The sequence below is a fragment of the Protopterus annectens genome, chromosome 11.part0, assembly GCF_019279795.1.
Source record: "Protopterus annectens isolate FY-2018-M chromosome 11.part0, PAN1.0, whole genome shotgun sequence".
Lineage (NCBI taxonomy): Eukaryota > Metazoa > Chordata > Ceratodontiformes > Protopteridae > Protopterus > Protopterus annectens.
This window is the reverse complement of record NC_056745.1, coordinates 1,361,047,922-1,361,068,331: the sequence shown is the minus strand read 5'-3', so window position 1 is coordinate 1,361,068,331 and position 20,410 is coordinate 1,361,047,922.

Below are 20,410 nucleotides of genomic sequence, written 5' to 3'. Positions count from 1 at the left end.
GGTTGAAAACGTAGGTGGTAAAATAGATTTGTATTTGTAAAGGATGTATGCTGGTAAGTTACATAAGTTGGCTGATAATGTGTGCAGAATAGGCAAGAGCAGAGGATTTTAAAGTTAGTGAGATAGTATTGTTTCAGTCTTTGATGTTAGCCAATAGTGCTCTTCTTAGCATCCACAACAAACCATAAGTACTTCCATCTGCAGTTTACAGACGGCATTATATTTATTTGTAGAATATTTAGGTATGCCAGTAAATTCTTTATTATTAGCCCTGTTACTCTGACTACTATTGGAGCTGTCTGGGCATCATCATCCCACATTGCTCTAATTTCTGCTTGCAAATCCTGGTATTGTATGACTTTGTGTCTCTCAGTTTGCAGGCCACTATATAATCACTGGGTGCAGCAATTTCAACAATGAAGGCTACTTTTTTCTTTTTTTCATGGACTACAATATCTATTTTTCTTGAATCTGTGTTCTTAACTGTTCATATTGGGTGATGTTATGTGATTCAGACTTCATCACTGTCAGTAATTCTCTCGGGTTCATGTTTTCAATGCTTCTCAGCTACCTGTATATTGTAGAGTTTGCACAATCCCTGGTGCAACAGTCTTATCCATTTATTGTGTCTTTCAGCCATGAATGTATTGCAATGAGAAATTAGATGAACAACTGTTTTCAGTTCTGTTTTACTGATCCTGCATTTATCTGTCTCTCCCCCTTGTTTGTACAGACTTTGTAAATTGATGTGCGCGTAGACCACTATCTTGGGCTGCTATTATGAGCATTTCATCTTTTGGCTGAAATTCATCTCTTCTTAACCACTCCCACAGGAAATCTTGGTCAACATGTGGCTGTTCTAAGAGTTATTGATATTTGGCACTGTTTCTGTGGACTTGCCATCATTCTTTCATTTTCTTTTGGTTATTTTCTTTATATTCTTTCTTTTCATTTTGGCACTCTTAGTTGGTGTCTAATTTTTGTCTACTTCTAGTTTGATTTCCATTCCACTGTTAGAAGAAAGTGATGCTGAATTAGTAAAGGTATAGAATGAGGAATCTATTTCAGAGTTGGATCTCATCTTGGATCTGGCCAAGTACCTGCTACAAATGACCACGACCACTGACACAATGATTAATAAGACTGAAGTCATGGAAATGGATAGCATGCTTACAAGCACATAAATCTCCAGGGTTGAATGATAATGTCCCTTTAAAATCTGCCTTAAAAGCCCGTTCATTACATCACTGAATTTTTGATTTTTGATTGGTTGTTAGTGTTTTAAATACCTTTTCTTTTTTATACTTGAGTTTATAGATCTGATGAAGCTCTACATTTGTTTGAAAGCACTTATCTGTCTTCATTTGGTTCTGTATTTTATTGTTTTTTTATTAAAATTATGCTTTTTGGCTGTGGTGGCTGGCCTGTTTTTTTATTTTTTGGCTGGCTTTGGATGTAACAGACCAAACTTCAATTGTTTGCATTATTTTATTCATTCTGTAATATTACTTATTTACACATTCCTTGATTATGATGGGAAAAATTATAAAGATTACAGGAAATGTGGGTTTTGCTTATTAAAGGTAGCTCTGCCCATGAAAGTTTCTGCAAATTGTGGTGCTGATTTACTCAGAAAATACTAACAAAGAGTAAGATTCTGTGATCCAGGCCATATAAAAAGGTCACTGGAAATTTTCCATTGCAAGATCTGAAGGGCAGTCTGATTAAAATAATAACTATTAAGCACCTTGGTGTCATGTTCCATGATTTACTATATTTTAAACATATTTAACATGTACAATCAATAGATTCATGCAGTAGTTATACTGATGTGATTAAACTGATGGTTCAGATGCTAGCCATGTGTTAATGTTTTATTTTAAAGACAAACCGACCATTTGAGTGTATAATGCTTCCATAACTTAATTATTGCTCAGATATTATGTTGTGTATTTCATCAGAAACACTGCACAAAATCCAAAAATCATACATTAAATATCATCTATGAATTCATAGCTATTGTCAGAATGTATGCTAATAACTGAATATTGTGCAGCTGGTTAAAACAGCCCTTGCTTGTTAAAACAGAGATGTCTTGCTATATCACTTATTACCTACAAGCATTTGTATGGAATGGCCTGTTTTTCATTAGAGGACTTCATTCAGGTCTGACATGATGCCTTTTCACTCAAGTCATCAAACCAACTGCAGCCAATCAGAGACAGACATTTTGATGAATGTGCAAAAATGCTTTGTCCTTCACTGTGCCTTCATTGTATAATTATATGTCTGATATGATTCCTGGAGCTAGCATTTATCAGGGCCTTAAGTGAAGCTGTTCCTGATTAATTTTTAGGTCATTCTCCCTATAGATATGTCCACAATTAAACTACTTTGTTAATTTAAACTTATAGCCATTTATGGACTTCCATACTTCTCTCATACCTGCCCATTTTGTTCTGTGATGCCTCAGATTTCTGATGGACCTGTTTTGACAGGTTCTGCAAAAGACATATAGATAGAATTATTGCATCATGCAATGTACTTTATTTAGCTTGTAATAGTTACTATTGTTTACATTTACTGCAGTTACATAACTTTACATGAGCTAATTTGTGCTTGGAATATACCCTGTGGACAAATTATCCTAGACAATTGCATTAAGAATCCTTCTTCTCTTTTGGCTGTTCCCATTAGGGGTCGCCACAGCGGATAATCTGTTTCCATTTCTTCCTGTCCTCTGCATATTGCTCTGTCACACTAACCACCTGCATATCCCCTCTCACCACATCCATAAACCTTATCTTAGGCCTTCCTCTTTTCCTCTTACCTGGCAGCTCCATCCTTAGCATCATTTTCCCAATATACCCAGCATCCCTCCTCAGCACATGTCCAAACCAATGCAATCTCGCCTCTCTGACTTTGTCTCCAAATCGTCCAACCCGAACTGACCCTCTAATATATTGATTCCTAATCCTGTCCATCCTTGTCACACCCAGTGCAAATCTTAACATCTTTAACTCTGCCACTTCTAGCTCTGACTCCTGCCTTTTTGTCAATGCCACCATCTCCAACCAATACAACATAGCTGGTCTCACTATCCTCTTGTAGACCTTCCCTTTCACTCTTACTGGTACCCGTCTGTCACAAATCACTCCTGACACTCTTCTCCACCCATTCCACCCTGCCTGTACTCTCTTCTTCCCCTCTCTTCCACACTCACCATTACTCTGAACTACTGATCCCAAGTATTTAAACTCATCCACCTTTGCCACCTCTACTCCCTGCATCCTCACCATTCCTCTATCCTCCCTCTCATTTGCACACATATATTCTGTCTTAGTCCTGCTGACCTTAATTCCTCTTCTCTCTAGAGCATATCTCCACCTCCAGGGTCTCCCCCACCTGTTCCCTACTCTCACTACAGATTACAATGTCATCTGCAAACATCATAGTCCATGGGAACTCCTGTCCGATCTCGTCTGTCAACCTGTCCATCACCATTGCAAATAAGAAAGGGCTCAGAGCTGATCCTTGATGTAATCCCACCTCCACCTTAAACGCATCTGTCACTCCCACCGCAGACCTCACCGCTGTCACACTACCCTTGTACATATCCTGCACCACTCTTACATACTTCTCTGCCACTCCTGACTTCCTCATACAATACTAAAACTCCTCTCTAGGCACCCTATCATATACTTTCTCCAAGTCCACAAAGACACAATGCAACTCCTTCTGACCTTCTCTATATTTCTCCGTCAACACCCTCAGAGCAAACATTGCATCTGTAGTGCTCTTTCCCAGCATGAAACCATACTGCTGATCACTAATAATCACCTCCCTTCTTAACCTAGCTTCCACTACTCTTTCCCATAACTTCAAGCTGTAACTGATCAGTTTTATCCCTCTGTAGTTACTGCAGCTCCGCACGTCACCCTTATTCTTAAAAATAGGTACCAAAACACTTTTTCTCCACTCCTCAGGCATCCTCTGACTTTCCAAGATTTCATTAAACAATCTGGTTTAAAACTCCACTGTCATTTGTCCTAAGCACCTCGATGCTACCACTGGTATGTCATCTGGACCAACAGCCTTTCCATTCTTCATCCTCTTCATAGCTGTGCGTACTTCCCCCTTGCTAATCTGTTTCACTTCCTGATTCGCTATCCCCACATCATCCAACCTTCTCTCTCATTCTCTTCATTCATCAGCCCCTCAAAGTACACTTTCCATTTGCTCAACGCATTCTCCTCACTTGTGAGTACGTTTCCCTCATTATCCTTTATCACCCTTACCTGCTGCACATCTTTCCCAGCTTGGTCCCTCTGTCTAGCTAATCAGTACAGGTTCTTTTCTCCCTCTTTAGTGTCCAACCTTTCATACAACTCTCCATATGCCTTATCCTTAGCCTTCACCACCTCTCTCTTTGCCATGTTCCTCATCTCCTTATACTCCTGTCTACTTTCTTCATCTCTCTGACGATCCCGCTTCTTCTTCGCCAGCCTCTTCCTCTGTATACTCTCCTGTACTTTCTCATTCCACCACCAGGTCTCCTTGTTCTCCTTCCTCTGTCCAGATATCACACCAAGCACCTTTCTAGCCATCTCTCTTACTAGCTCTGCTGTAGTTACCCAGCTATTCGGTAACTCTTCACTGCCCCCAGTGCCTGTTTTAACTCTTTCCTGAACTCCACCTCACAATCACCCTTTTTCAACTTCCACCATTTGATCCTTGGCACTGCTCTCACACTTGTCCTCCTCTTCTTGTTCACCAACGTCATCCTACAGACCACCATTCTATGCCGCCTAACTACACTTTCCCCTGTCACCACTTTACAGTCTCCAATCTCCTTCAGACTGTACCTCCTGCATAGGATATAATCCACCTGTGTGCATCTTCCTCCACTCTTGTACATCACCCTATGCTCCTCCCTCTTCTTAAAATATGTATTCACCACAGCCATGTCCATCTTTTTCACAAAATCCACTACCATCTGACCTTCTGCATTCCTCTCCTTAACACCATACCTGCCCATCACTTCCTCATCCCCTCTGTTCCCTTCACCAATATTTCCATTGAAATCTGCTCCAATCACCAGTCTCTCACCCTTGGGTACACTCACCACCACTTCATCCAACTCACTCCAAAAATTTTCTTTCTCATACATCGCACACCCAACTTGTGGAGCTTATGCAGTAACAACATTCATCATTACACCATCAATTTCCAACTTCATAAACATCACTCTATCCGACACTCTATTCACCTCCAAAACACTCGGCATACTGTTCCTTCAGGATAACCCCTACCCTATTTTTCCTCCCATTCACACCATGATAGAACAATTTGCACCCACCTCATATACACCTGGCCTTACTACGCTTCCATCTGGTCTCTTGCACACACAATATATCAACCTTAATTAATAAATAAACTGATAAGTCAAATGATCTACAGGTGAGTTGATTTTATAATAAATGCCTTTTGTAATGCTGTCTACAATGATGCTGAACTGAAGGACCCAAGGAGAGAATTCTGGGAGACTGGTAACATTAGGGCTAGCAGAAGACCTGGTGCCCATGCCAAGTAAGACAATGTCACACTATTAGTAATAACTCTCAACTGAGTAAGGTGGTACAACTACTACCACTCAAAAATAATGTATGCAGCAAGCCTCAAAGACAAGCTGGGTCAAAGGTACCTTACAATGAGAAAGATCATAACAGTGGAATAGTTCTTGTCAAAGTCTACTGAAACTTTCCTATTGGAATAACATACGGAGTGGATGAAGACCTTTCACACACAATGTTGATAATTTTAGTTAGATTAGCAATTTGAGTTATTGTGGGCTGTATGGAAAAGAAGGACGTGAACACCGGAGTCCAGCTGTTTTGTCTTGTGGATGCGTCTAGGTTTTCCACTGTCTGGCTGACTATCTAGATCAGGATAACATTCCTGTAAAGTTTTGTTGCATAGGGATGTATATGTTCTTTCACCTCAGTATCATTTTTTTCTGATATGCACATTCTCCATGGTTTGAACCTACAAAAAGTCTATGTGAATCAATGATGTATCTCAGTTAACACATACATAAATTAATAAATAAATAAATAGATGAGACATTGTTAGTTCTTACATGTTTTGTGTTGAGGAGGGGGCATCTATGAGTTGGATGAAACAGAAGTTCACTCGTGTTTTTTTGGCCTCAAGGAACTCAATATGCATGGGTAGTCAGGGCGTCTATTTAACTCCATTGTTATTGTGGAGGAATAAAAAAAATCAGAAGCTCCAAAAGCTAGTTATACAGAAATGTCTTTGGGGAAGACATGTTCATTGTTACTTTAGAATACTGTGGATACTAGGTAGGTAATGATCCTGTCTCTGAGTTGCGACTTAAAAACTACGCAATTGGAAGAGACGGGAGGACAGCATTATTGTCCATAACATTATTGACTATGATGCTATGATGGCCAGTGGTGTAGCCCTTATTTTAATGCAATGAAGGGTATGAGAGTTGCTTCCACGATGGCCACTGAGATGTGTCTGACAACAATAGAGGGTCAGCTTTAGTAATTTCAGTGCTCTGACCTTTTTGTTTTGGAGGTGCTGAAATAAAATTTACTAGAAATTTAGACTAGAGATTCACAATGTAAGCTGATTTACAAGGCTAGGGATGGCTGGAGGTCGAGATCATAAAATAATAGGATGACATTTGAATGGAGCATGCTGATATTCCACATCTGAATCCCATTTAGGAAAAAGAAAGAAAAACATTTTGGTAAAATGGCATGAATACATCACAGATGATACTCGTGTTGCATCTATAGCAGTGATTCCAACCTGTTGTTCTAATATATAGACCTAGTATCTAGTCCATGCTTATACAAACACACACAGACACACACACACACACACACACACACACACACACACACACACACACACACACACACACACACACACACACATACACACACTGTCATGTGCATGCATATGTGGAACACACACACATTTGTAAGTGAATAATACATGTAAATAAAAAGTTTTCTTGATTTTGGATATTTTTCCGTCATTATTTTTTGGATTTGTCCCTGTTTATTTATTTTTTTTATTTTAACATTTGTTAACCAGGAAAGTCCAACTTGGAACAGAGCCATTTTTCAGCAGTGGCCTGGGGAGAAACACTCCAGATGCATGTCTTTGAAACATGGGAGGAAACTGGAGCAAACCCACATGGATGCAGGGAGAACATGCAGACTCCACACAGAAGGCACTCCAGCTGAGAATTGAACCAGAAAAACTCTTGCTGTGAGGTGACAATGCTTCCGCTGCACCACTGCGCCATGGTTCTTGAAAAAAAAAAAAAGATTGAGAACGTCATTGCTGTTATTTCCATAGCTTAGTAAATGTCTGGATTGTATTAGCAGTGTGCCTAAAGTCAGGAAACATGGTTTATAAGAGGGTGTCAGTCAGCATAAATATTCAGCTTTCACTTATAGCACTAATAAGGTAGGTAGCTTGTTTTGGCCTCTTAAATCAACAAGATAAACAATGACTGCTTCTGAAGAGTTAGTTACAAAACTAATGTGTTTTAAATGAAATAAATGTGACATAAGATCTAAACTCAAGAAAGGTGTTTTGAATCTAAAGTGGACCAAGTGCACAAACTCAGGCAATTGGTAATAGCAAGAACAAGGGTTTCCTTCTTTTGGTCACCTTTGTTTCTGACATTTAAGGCTAATGGGTTTGGTAGCTAAGGTGCACACACAAGAGATGGTTGATGTATTTCATTTGTTTGGGTGATTAACTGTCCATCTACTGCTGTAAAAAGGCTGAGGAAGTACAATGTGCCCACCTGTGCTGGACTCACAATTCTGTTTCTTATGATATCAGGGAATTGGTTGAGACAGAGAGGGAGAGAGAATCTGCCCACAGACTTGTTGATGGCTAAAAGGCTTAACTTTTCAGTGTGACATGTAGGCTGAATAAAACTTCACTTGAGTGAATTCTAAGTATTCAGAGACTGTAGGAGTCACACAGAGTAAGGCTGCTAGAGCTAAGCTGGTTTCTTACAAAAAGTGACAACACTACCAGATACCAAAATGTCATCACTAGATCACCTCTACTAAAACTGTGGTTCACTGGGCCACCAAATGTAGCTGCTTATATTTTCTGCCCAAAGTTAACCTACCATATGTGACATGAACACTAGCCATGAACTACAGGCAGGACATGGCATATGGTAAGGAAGACAATCTAAACGAATGAATAATTTTTTTTCCAACATCAGTGTTACTTGTCTAGCGATAATTATTTCCTTAATTACACCTCTTAAAAAATAAGTATCAGATCTTGTTTGTCTTTTAGCAGAGCACAAATTTACAATTACCAGTGGAGTTACCAACTTGTTATGTTTTGCCCCCTAATTCTTTATTTAAAAAAAATAGGCATCTGTGTGACAACAACAGCTGATTATGCCAGATAGTTATGGCACACAAGGTCAGCATGACAGCTAGTTCTTAACTCACTTGTGATGTTTACATCCATCACACAAGTAATTCTAATACTGAAGAGGCCTGGAATTACATGCAAGCTCCTAAAAAGATATATTTTAGAAGACAATGGATTCCTTGAAGGACATGATGAACACAGGAAATGTACAGTTTTAGAATCAGACTAGATAGAAATCTGGTATAATCTTGAAACTTGGTTCTTTCAGGTCCAGGTTGAAAACCATGTGACATGTTTGATGTATGTATCAAAAGTGATACACTAATACAGATTTATGCCCAGTTACTCAGTACTAAGAATAACACAGTGAATAAGCAGAAAATATAAATTAATTTTCCTTTCCAACAAGTTTTTGACATTCTTTGGATTATTTCTTATACTTCTGATAAAATAAGCCTCACTCAGTCTAATAAAACTTGTCTCTTTTTCTCTCTTTCTCCCTTTCTTTTTCTCAGCACCCCTACCCCACATCCTGGGGTTAAAATATCTGCTGTTTTACTATAGAAGTGAAAACACTATAATAAAGGATTCATCTGTTTTATGCACTATAATTCATATCTCTAACTTTAATCAGTTGCAACATTACTCAAATCCTAAAGCCAGAAATACAAAGTAAAAAGAAATCATATAGTGAGACATCTGCAGTATGTCTTTTCAAATCATGATAAATTCACTAGAAGGTAAAGTGGAAATTACTTACAAAGAAAAAGCAGATTGCCAGATCTGTGGCAAAGGTCACCCTGATGAACTTTGATTGACTAAAGATAGCATTGTCAATAATTTCAATTTCTGGTGGAGTCAGACATTTAGTAGCAATCTCAAAACAAGAAAGTTATTATAACTAATGCCTTAGGGGGCTCTGCTCTACCCAGCTGCATATTAATGTTACAGAACAAGATCATTAGTTGCATTTAGATAATTGATGGCTTCCCTGTTCTTCTTTAGTTTGATGACACATGAGTGGGGCATATTACTGCTGTACTGCATGTATGTAGGGGGCCTGGAAAATCAGCAACAAAAATAATGGAGCGTGCAAATTAATTTTGCTGCTTTTATCTGATATATAGTTTTCTGTCTTCAAGGGGGGGGGTCATCTTTTTAATGAATATTTTGCTGTTTATTGCTGTCATTACTTTTAATGCTTTTTTAAACAAGCATCTGCCCCATTTGCAAACACCAGTTTCTAACAAAGCAAGGATTACTTACAGTTGTGCACACCTACATTAGCAGGACATTGCTGCTGTCCTTTCAGAAAACATCTTACTTGCACCTCTGATATTTACTTATATTACTTATGTTTGATAGGCTAGTGTGTACAGCCCTTTAGTTGATAAAGTATGTATTAAACAGAGCAGAGCAGAGCTTAATGATATTCAGGACAAAGAAAACACCTCATTTTCATTTGTCGATGATCATCCCATTTAATACATATTTAACCTTATTATATGGCTAGTTTTTTTTGTTTTTAATATGAAGAAAATGGGTTTGCAGTATGGTAGCTCAAGTTCGAGGTTGCGATGAAATACTTTCACTTCCAGTTGAGAATAATGTTACTGTGAATTTTGAATACACAGGAAATTCTATTTTAAATAAAAAAGTACTATATCACTTTTAAAACAGGCCAGATATCCAATGTATTCTTTACATGAGCTGCTTTGTTGGTGCTTGCATTTTATGAACCATACCTTAGATATGTATAGAAGTCATTGGCTCTAGAGAGAGAATATGCTAGCCTCATAAAACATGTGTATATTTGCCAGGAGAAGGTGCAGTTCTCTAGACAACAGGCTTAGGCTCTTAAAAGGAGGAAGTGACCTAAGTCATTCCCCCAGATCTGCCACTGACAATGAGGAAGTTTATAAAATATAAGTTTATTAATATTCTAAAAATGTGCATGCTGATTGGACAAACCAATCAGTGTGCCTGTTGTGAATCCAGCATTATTTATACAAAACAGCTTGGTAGCCGTACCGAAAATAAATACCACTGAAGGTATTGGCTACTGAACTGGCAGCAGTCACAGCTGTATTTTTAAATTACATATTCCTATCTTTAAATATTGTTGCTGTCTGAATGTACAAGCCTTATGTAAAGACAACAGCAATAATTAAAGATAGTAATATGTAACATATGAAAACAACAACTGTTTTTGTTTTATAAACTATTCTGTTTCATTGCTGTTGCATTTAGACAGGAACAACTAAAAGAAAAGAATTGGTAACACACACACACACACACACACACACACACACACACACACACACACACACACACACACACACACACACACACACACACAAATTGCTGTCAGCTTGGTAGCCAGTAGTTGTAGTGGTACTTAATTTTGGCTTGGTTACTGGCCACCAGATTGGCCAATATAACAGCTGCTGTTTCTCTGGGTTAGAAATTCTTCTGTTTGACTGCTGTCATTGTCCAAAGGTATTACATGCATTCAGACAGCAATAGCTTTTAAAGTGTGGGCAAACGGCACACAAACCACTAAGGACTGTGCAGCTATAAGCACATATATGTGAACACATGTGCAGTATAAGCTTTTGAAGCTCCCTCAATTGGAAAGAAGTGATGGAACAATAAAGTCCATTTGTACAATGATGTTATTTACAAAGGTAATACTTTTTCATAAATATCATTTGTGAAATAGGAATAATCCACTCCTGTGTGGGGCTAATCCTAGGTAATGATAGATTTACCCAACACTGGCTTTGTTTGATCACTAAGCCTTCACTCGTGATCAAACCATGCCAGCCATGGGTAAGTTCAACATTACCTGTACCTAGTCATGAAATATTGATAAACATTTTAGGTATCCAATGCAGATATCCAAGCTGAAATGAGATGCCAGTGGCTGACTCTGCATGTCTCAAAATGGTTACTGTATAAGAAATCTATTATGTAACAATACTTATGTAAGAATGAATATGTCCATCCTCTGTTATTGGCTAGGTGACGTGAATATGGTAAGTGACAGATGGAAATACACCCCTTATATATGTGTTACTGAACTGTCCTTACAATTGCAGATATTTCTTACCATATGAGATGACTAATGTTTATTATGCTTAAGACTGTCACAATATACTTACAGCAGTAAGCCTACATATGGCCAACAGTGGCCAGTAAGACTACATGTGGCCAGCAGATAAGTGGTCAGTAAGTCTACATATAGCCAACAAATAAGTGGTCAGATATTAGCTCCCTGACCCCATTTCCCCACTGTTACCTTTCCTGAACAGTATTTTACTTTATTTGGCTTGACTGTAAGACCACACAATTTGTTTCTGTGTGCGTTTCTCTTTTTCCCGTGGCTATGTGATTATGGCATTAGTATACTTACATAAGATTCATGTTGCAAGACTGATAACACCTTTGCAGAATTTGCAAGATCCATGCACTCCCAGCATAAATACACATACTCCAAGGTTGCACAACAGTAGGAAAAAAGACATTCTCCACTATCATTGAAAGTGAGTTTGATGAAATATTTTCACATTCCTACTAAAGGAACATTGGTAGATAACTGAATCACTACACTGAATCTGTAAATCACTGCTTCTAAACGTAATGGCTCTACTGCGAATTGCAGATTTCAAAATCCTGGAGATCAGAAATGGTGAGGACTAATGCATGGAGTGCAAAAGGATAAAAATGAACTTGTGTTTTGTAGGTTGGAAGCCCCCAGCTACCTGACTGTGTATATATATATATATATATATATATATATATATATATATATATATATATGTATGTATATAATATATATGTATACCAACTCCATGTTCACATCAACACAGTGAAGGGAGAAATCTGTGAAAAGATGTAAATCATTGCTGATACACAATTATTTAGATTAGTCAACATTTAAATCTTATATATCTAACAACTGTATTCCATTGCTGAATGCAGGGACTTGGTTATTACTATATACCAGGACCTCTTTAATGAACACTTTTTGGTATAACTGTTTTCAGAAAAAAGCATATCTTTCAATTGTCCAGATTTCTGCCTCAAATTTTTGGTTTGATCTTCATAAAGTTTGTGGTTTTCTGGCAAAATTTGCTGTGCTAAGAGGTGAGAGGTATTTTGCTACCCTTGTATCCATAAACATTATGCCTAGCATTGGAATATGACATTTTATTTGTGCACTCTAATAAAAATACAGAATTAAAATAGTGTTATTTTCCATGTCAGGTAAGGGTCTCGTAACATTTACTCTGTAGGCCTATACTGAGCAATGCTGATCTCTCTGTTGCCTGCCTTACCATTACAGTTGGAGAACTACATGTGCAAAGTATAGAGATAATAAACACAAATAAATTAGTCTTTCCCAATCTAGCATTTACTTTTTTAAGCTACAGTTTCCTGTGATTTTACAGTAACAACAATTCAAAGTGTTATTAGAAGTAGATTTTGCATCTATATTTTATATTAAATATGGTAGCCTGGGCACATTTTAGTGTAGGCTGAAAGCTTTTTGGAGTTAATAAAACCATTCCAGTTGATATGTTGGAAGATGATTTTAGTCTTTGCCTGTTAGCCCAATTCAATAATAATAATAATCATTATCATAATGATGATTGATTATGATGATGATGATGATGATAATCATAATAATAATAATAATAGTGATAATAATATTAATATCACAGTACAACATTGGACATTTTGTCATTCAGGGTCCTCATATTGAAAAGTATTGACAATATATTATTCCTTTTGCAACCAAGTACAAATGTTTAGGCCTAACCCTTGACTCTGCTTTAAACTTTACAACCAACACAGATAGTCTGATCAATAAAATCCTCTTAAAAGTAAAATTCTGCTAAAGGATATCCCATCTACCATGTCCTACCACCTACAAATGATTGGCCAAAAATGCCCTTCTCCATAAACTAAATATTTTATAACTGTACTCTCTTTACAGTCTGTTTACATCACTCAAAGACTACAAGTCTCTGAAAATAAAATTACCAGATTTCTCTTACTTGCTGACTCCCACATACACCACTGAAATGAATTAATGTGGCTACCCATTACTCAAAGATTCACTTATCTACAATGCACTTTACTATATAAAATTCTAAATGATTGCTGTTATCCCTACTCTGAAATGAAAATTCCCAATCAGAGAACAGTTCTACTCCCTAAGGAATTCCTGGAGTAAGTTAATATCACTCAGATGTTCCTATTTAAAATAGTCATTGGTGAAAGAGCCTTCTCATGAGCAGGCCAAGCTCTCTGGGACAAATTATCAGCTGAAACAAGCCATCAAAATACTCTTACCACTTCAAGGAGATTGCTTGTAAATGCTTTAGCTATAATAGATAAAGTCTAAACAAATGCTTACAGTCTCTCTTCCTTTGCCATTTAACTCTTCTTAATCCTGTCTTCCCTTCTTGATCTCTATGCCTAACTCTATAATCTGTACTTTTTTTTCTCAATTCCATTTGAGTTTTTTTAAAGGAAATTCAGTTATAAACCTTTAAGAAGCAATTTCATGAAGACAAACTGCATTGCATCCCATGTAAACCAATGAAATATAATGTAATCCTGCTACTTTATTCGAAATGTGTAAGAACTATATAATATTTGACTTTATAAAAACAGTATAACTATTTACGAACTTTCTAAAAATTTGCATCTATGTAAAGTTAACATTCTACCATATATGAAGTATATGACTTAAGTTTACTTGCAGTGTTTATTGCCCATGAGCCCGAGTCATAGCTAAAAAGGGTCTCTGAACCAGCCTATCTACCCAGTTGCTAAAGAAAAAAAAAATGAATAAATAAAGCTCATCTTGCAGCTGATTAGTATAACAGATAAACACAGGTCTATCAGATTTGCAGTAAAGGACAAACATCAGAATGCAATAATAAATGTCTTATTTAGGAAGACTTCAGCTTTGTGGAGTGGTGAAGGCCATTATCCAGACATAAACAAGCTGGGTGTTGTTTATCTTCGCACAGCATTTGGCAAAACAAATTCCTTTAAAGAGATATCATGCTGCTATGCAATTACTGCAAGCAGTATTTGCACATCATGTGCAGACCTATGTTAAAATATTGAAAACCTTTAACATCAACATTTATAACACTGATCTGAAAACACTGAAACGGCATAATATCAAAGTGCCAGAACATCAAATCCCAAAATAATGCACAGTGTTAGTAAATGGAGGTTTGTCCTCTGCAAAAACACTTGCAATGTTGCTGTTGTGGGACTAGATGTTTTAGCACTTCAATATTGTGCCATTTTAGTGTTTTCAGATCAGTGCTATGAACTTTGATGTTATGGGCCTTTGACCTTCTAAAATGGATTTTGGGCAGTAATGGTAGAATTTCAGACTATGTTTTAGCTATCATTCTTAGCTAGGGTATCAGTGTTTGCTGCCTACCATTCGATGCTTTATTTCAGACAAGGTAGAAAGTTTGCCATTATTTATTCCCAAATGAGGAATGATGACTTACTATTTTACTTGTTACTCTGTAAGATTTTGGTCCAGCTTGTAATTTTTCCCTTTTTAACCCGAAACTGCCATAGTATGATGCTTATTTATGATGACTAAGAAAGTATCTACCTTTTTTCCCAAACAACTGTAAATGAGTGGACCATCCTTAATAACCTGATTGAAATTTATGAAACGTAACACTTGCACTGGACTGAAGCTTCCTTCCATTGCATCTTCTAATTTTAATTATGTAATTCACTAAATCTGTTTGGTCATATCAGCTTTTTTAGGTGTTGAGTGTATTATGTTCATTTTATGGCTGCATAATTGTGCTTCTAGCTTTAGTCATTAAGGTTACATTGTTTCATATCTCTTTGATGTTGCAAATTGCATCAATACTTGCTTCTGGTTCTTGTCTACATTCCATTGTTGGCTTTGGTATCTTGATACAGTTGCTTTTGTCAGTGACACATATACCAGGATACAGTGATAATGGATATCTGGTCACCATCAGAAAATTGGTACACTATACAATGTAAACCCTCTCCTGCCACGACACCCCTTGACTAAGAGTGACAATAGTAATTGGTGAATGTCTCTAGTATGATAGCAAAAGTGTGCTGTAACTAACTTACCTACTTGCTACTGAGAAAGACACTTTGTATCAAGGCAGTGTTTGTTTATAGTAAGTTCCTATTCACTACTGTCAACAGCTGAAATTTGTTTTAAGTAGTTGACCTACTGGTTTCCAAAACTGATAATTTATAGCAAACTAATTTTAATATTATTGTTTATGTGGAGTAAGAGAATGAAGTCAGTAAAAGAAGCACAAAGTAAAAGTTAATCTTTAAACTCTTTTGGTGGGAATCAGGCAAAGGTTAGATCAGGAGGTGGGGGCATTGATTAGAGTAATGCGAATGTAGTCCAGACTGGAATTTACTGCAAGACCTTTTGTTATGCTGGAATGTCCAGAAGTGGAGCCATTGATCATCTTCTCACAAACTGGCATATACTGGTTCCCTGCTGGTAGGACAACAGTTACTTAGTCAACTGCTAAAGTCACTTACCTTTTATTTCTAACCAGACATAATTTATTTATTTATTTATTTAAATTTGCTAACCGGGAGTGCCCGACTGGATGTGGGTCCATTTTCAGCAGAGGCCCGGGGAGAAAAGCTCCACAGTAAAATAAACAGACAGTAGTTACATTGGATTACATAGCGATTAACAATTTAACATAGAAATTACTTACAACATATTTACAGATGAAGAACATAGTACATCAGTAGACAACTAGAATCTTTATCTGTGAAGTACATAACAGGCATTAACAAATGTAACAATGAGAAGTTCCTGCTGTATAATAAGTACTAGGCTTATGAGCATCTGAGCTTGCTATCATCAAGGTAGTTAGTGGAGGTGAAAGAAAGGTAGCAGTTGGATGGGGTGGATGATATTAGAGTGGGAGTTGCAAGGGCATAGCCAGCATGTTTTTAGGTGCACTTTTAATAAAGTTTTGAAGTTGGTGCATGATGGTACAGAGGTAATTGTGGGTGGGACTGAGTTCCATAATTTGGCTATGGCACAAGAGAATAGTGCTTCACCAGCAGAGTTATTGGCTTTAGTGATCTGCAAATGATTTTTGTTGCTGGATCTTAGTGGTCTGGTGGTGCAATAGGGTTGGAGTAGATTCTGGAGGGATGGGACATTTAGTGGATGGCTTACTAGTTTGTGGGCGAGTGAGAGTTGATACCACTGAAGGAGGTGAGGGAGTTCAAGCCAGCCCAGTTCAGTAAGTGAGAGACAGTGGTGACTACGGTACGATGCCCCTGTGGCGAATTTGGCGATTTTGTTGTAGCAGGTCTCTAGCTTGTTTAGATCACATTGCCTTAGGTTGGTATATACTGAAGAGGCATAAAGTAGGGTGGAGATAAGGTGGGAATTTGCTATTGAAATCTTTGCTGCTTTGGTGAGAAATTGTTTATTTCTGTATAATGCTCCTAGTTTTTTGTGGACTTTTTTTATGGTCATGGATATGTGAATGTCAAATTTTAGTTTATTGTCTATTTCCACTCCTAGCAATTTGGTGTGTTCAGTTGGGTATATAGTGGTGTTGTCTTTTGCTGTGATGTTAAAGTGAGAGTTGTTTTGAGTATGTTTGGTGGGTTGGAACATGACTAGTTTAGTTTTGTTTGGGTTGAGTATTAATTGGGCATCGGATAACCATGTTTCAACAGAGGAAAAGGCTTCCTGTGTGACATTTTGCAGTTTGGGTAGGGACTGGGCTGAGCAGATGATTGTTGAGTCATTTGCGTATTGGATGAGTGTGCCCATGTTTGGTGGCAGAGGCTAGATTATTGGTGTAAACAGAGAAAAGTAGGGGTCCAAGGATGGATCTTTGGGGAACCCCAATGGAGACAGGTAGTTGGGGAGATATGTCATTCTGCCATACAATGGATTGTTGGCGGTCAGACAGGTAACTCTGAAACCAGTTGGTGACTGATTGTGAGAAGGATAGGTTATTGAGGACAGAGATAAGTTGTTTGTGTGGGACCATGTCAAATGCTTTAGATAGGTCTAGGAAAGTAGCAGAGGAGAGATAGCCATTGTTTTTATGCTGAAGGATAGTGTTAGTAAAGGAGAGTAAGGCAGTGGTGGTGCTATGGTTTGGTCGGAAACCATGCTGAGTACTGGAAAGGAGGTTGTTAGTAAGGAGGTAGTGTGAGACCTGAGAGTGTATGCATCTCTCTAGTATTTTGGAGAGTGGAGAGAGAATAGCTATGGGGCGGTAATTGGTTAGTTCTGCAGAGGGTCCGCCTTTGTGGAGGGGAATTATATGTGAGACTTTCCACAATGTGGGAACGTAACTTTCTGACAGAGATCGGTTAATCAAGATGGATACTGGGTAGGCCAGAGCATCAGCTGCGATTTGTAGGTATTCACTTGGGAGGTTGTCTGCTGCTAATTTAGTTAGGGGACAACTGATACTCATTACAGTATCTAGAGATGGGCATATACCAGAGACAGTCCATGAGTACAAAGGGGGTATTTACAACTATGGGCAGTAGAGCAGTATCAAACTCTTGTCACATTACATGATGGTGTTTGAAAGGGTGACTGATAAATACACAAAACATAGGAAATGAAGATGGCAGGTAAGGAGTTTGGGTTCAGACCAGGAAGCAGTACAACTGAGCCAATGTTCACAGTTGCAGATGATGTGGCATTGCAAGCTGATTTTGAACGGGAACTTTAGCAAATGAGTCAGTATCACTGGCTAAACAGTCAGAGTTAGAGATAGTCAGCTGTGAGAGTACATTTGCATTCATATTTCCTCCTTATTGTTTTATTTCTGAAAGTAAAGCAAAACAAAAAATCGTTTTCAGAGAATGATGTTTACAGAGCTGTACCTCTTAGGAGTATGCAAAATAAAAATCACTGTAGCATTTTGTGAAGTAATGTTCAAATAAAATGTGTGATACATTTTAAAAATATCAAATCCTTAACCTTAATTTAATTCTGCATAACTAATGAACAAAGATTAAACTGAATTCTGGCTTCATCATTTTCCTCTGTCATCTTATATATTTCAGCTGTCTTCACATGTTTAGCACTACCCACTAATGTATTACTAATAATACTGTAACTAAAACAAAACAAAACAACAAGAACAACACAAAAAATCATCTCACTCCATTTCAAGCATGTTTATGACCACCTGTACTATTTCTCTTGAATAAACATTGGATCGGTCTGAGTTTTAGATTCTACCTTAGCAACTCTGAGATTTGAAAGACCCATCTCCTATTTCAATGCATTCATTATATTAAAATGTTCCTAGCAAAATACATTGTCATCTCTGTCACTTTATTCCCTATATTATGATGCAAAGTGTTCTTTGTTTTTAGAGATGCATTAAGATAGTCCATATTTACCTCAAAAAGCTAATAAATGCTGTTTATTATTTGTTTTACATAACTGCTCCATTGAAAATACTCTCAAAATGAGTTCAGGGTGATGCCCATTAACAGACTACTATAGAGAAAAAAAATGCATGACATCATTCATTTTAGTATTTCATCATAACTATTTGTATTAATGTTTTCATTTGCAGGAAATTACATTCTTACTGGCCATCAAAACATATATTATCCTTCACTTTTGTACAAAACACATAGGTTCATTGGTTGGTACTAGGCTATCGGCCTTAGAGCCTATATAAGCCTAGCCATAACAATTCCCTGGTTATTTCTTCCCACACTATTTACTTCCCTGGACCCCTGTCTAGCAGGGTGACTGACATGATCCCCAGGGTGATTTTCATTTCTCCCATCCCAGTTGTCAAGGTTCCTTTTGAAGAGGGCCAAAGAGGCACTCTGCTTGACATGTATGGGCAGTCTATTCCAGAGTCTGGGGAGTCTCTGGATCAGGAACCTATCCCTCCAGCATGTTTTGTTTATTGTGATGACAAGGTTTAGATCCTTGGAGCATGTGGCTCTGAGGGATTGGAATTTCTTTAAGTGTAGCATGTCCAACAGCTCTGGGTTTGACATGGCCTTGTATGTTAAGCAGAGATCGCCTCTGAGTAGACGATATGCAACAGAGTATAGATGGAGTTTTTTAAGGCGGTCAGCGTAGGGCATCTGCTTTAGGCCTGTGATTCTTTTAGTGAGGTATTTCTGTGGCCTTTCCAGTTGTTGCAGATGTTTTGAGAGGTACAAACCAAATGGGGCATTGTATTCTATGATGGGTCTAATGAGGGATGAGTAGAATGGGACAATGACCTCCTTTTTTCTGGATGAAAAGCCTTTAGTGATGAGGTGTGCCCATAGAAGGATTAAGTTTTCCAAAATAAAAGCTTTGCAGTAATGAATGGTTTATGATATGCATGCATATTTTAAACTTTTATTTACAACAGCCTTATTATAACACATATAAAAAGCTCTTCCTGATGCAGTATCTGGTCATAGGGTCAGCAGAGCCCCTGGCTGACCCTATTTAAACATAATTTGGATGATTGGATGGGAAATCGCAAATTCACCCTGGGAGCTTCACCTGTGCCCTGCTTGGACAGGGGCAGTAGTTGTTGACTTAGCTCTGCTTATTACCTTAATAATCTTGGGAACATGGGTTGTACTTGGCTAGGCTTGTAAGTGCCCCAGATCAATTAGTCTAGTAACCTCCTATGATCCTATTATCCTATAGTATAGGCACAATGTTCAATAATTTCATTGTGTTTTCTCAGTTTTTATTTTATCTTAATAGTTTCTGGCTTTTACATACAAAAGTCCTGTGCTGATTAGAAGTTAATATGATCTTCTAATTTTAAATATGTACTTCCGAGGCCTGACTTCTAAAATTCATCCTTGTTATGTATATAAAACCATATAATTTTTGTACCTTGGTCTGTTTTCTTGTCCTTAATTT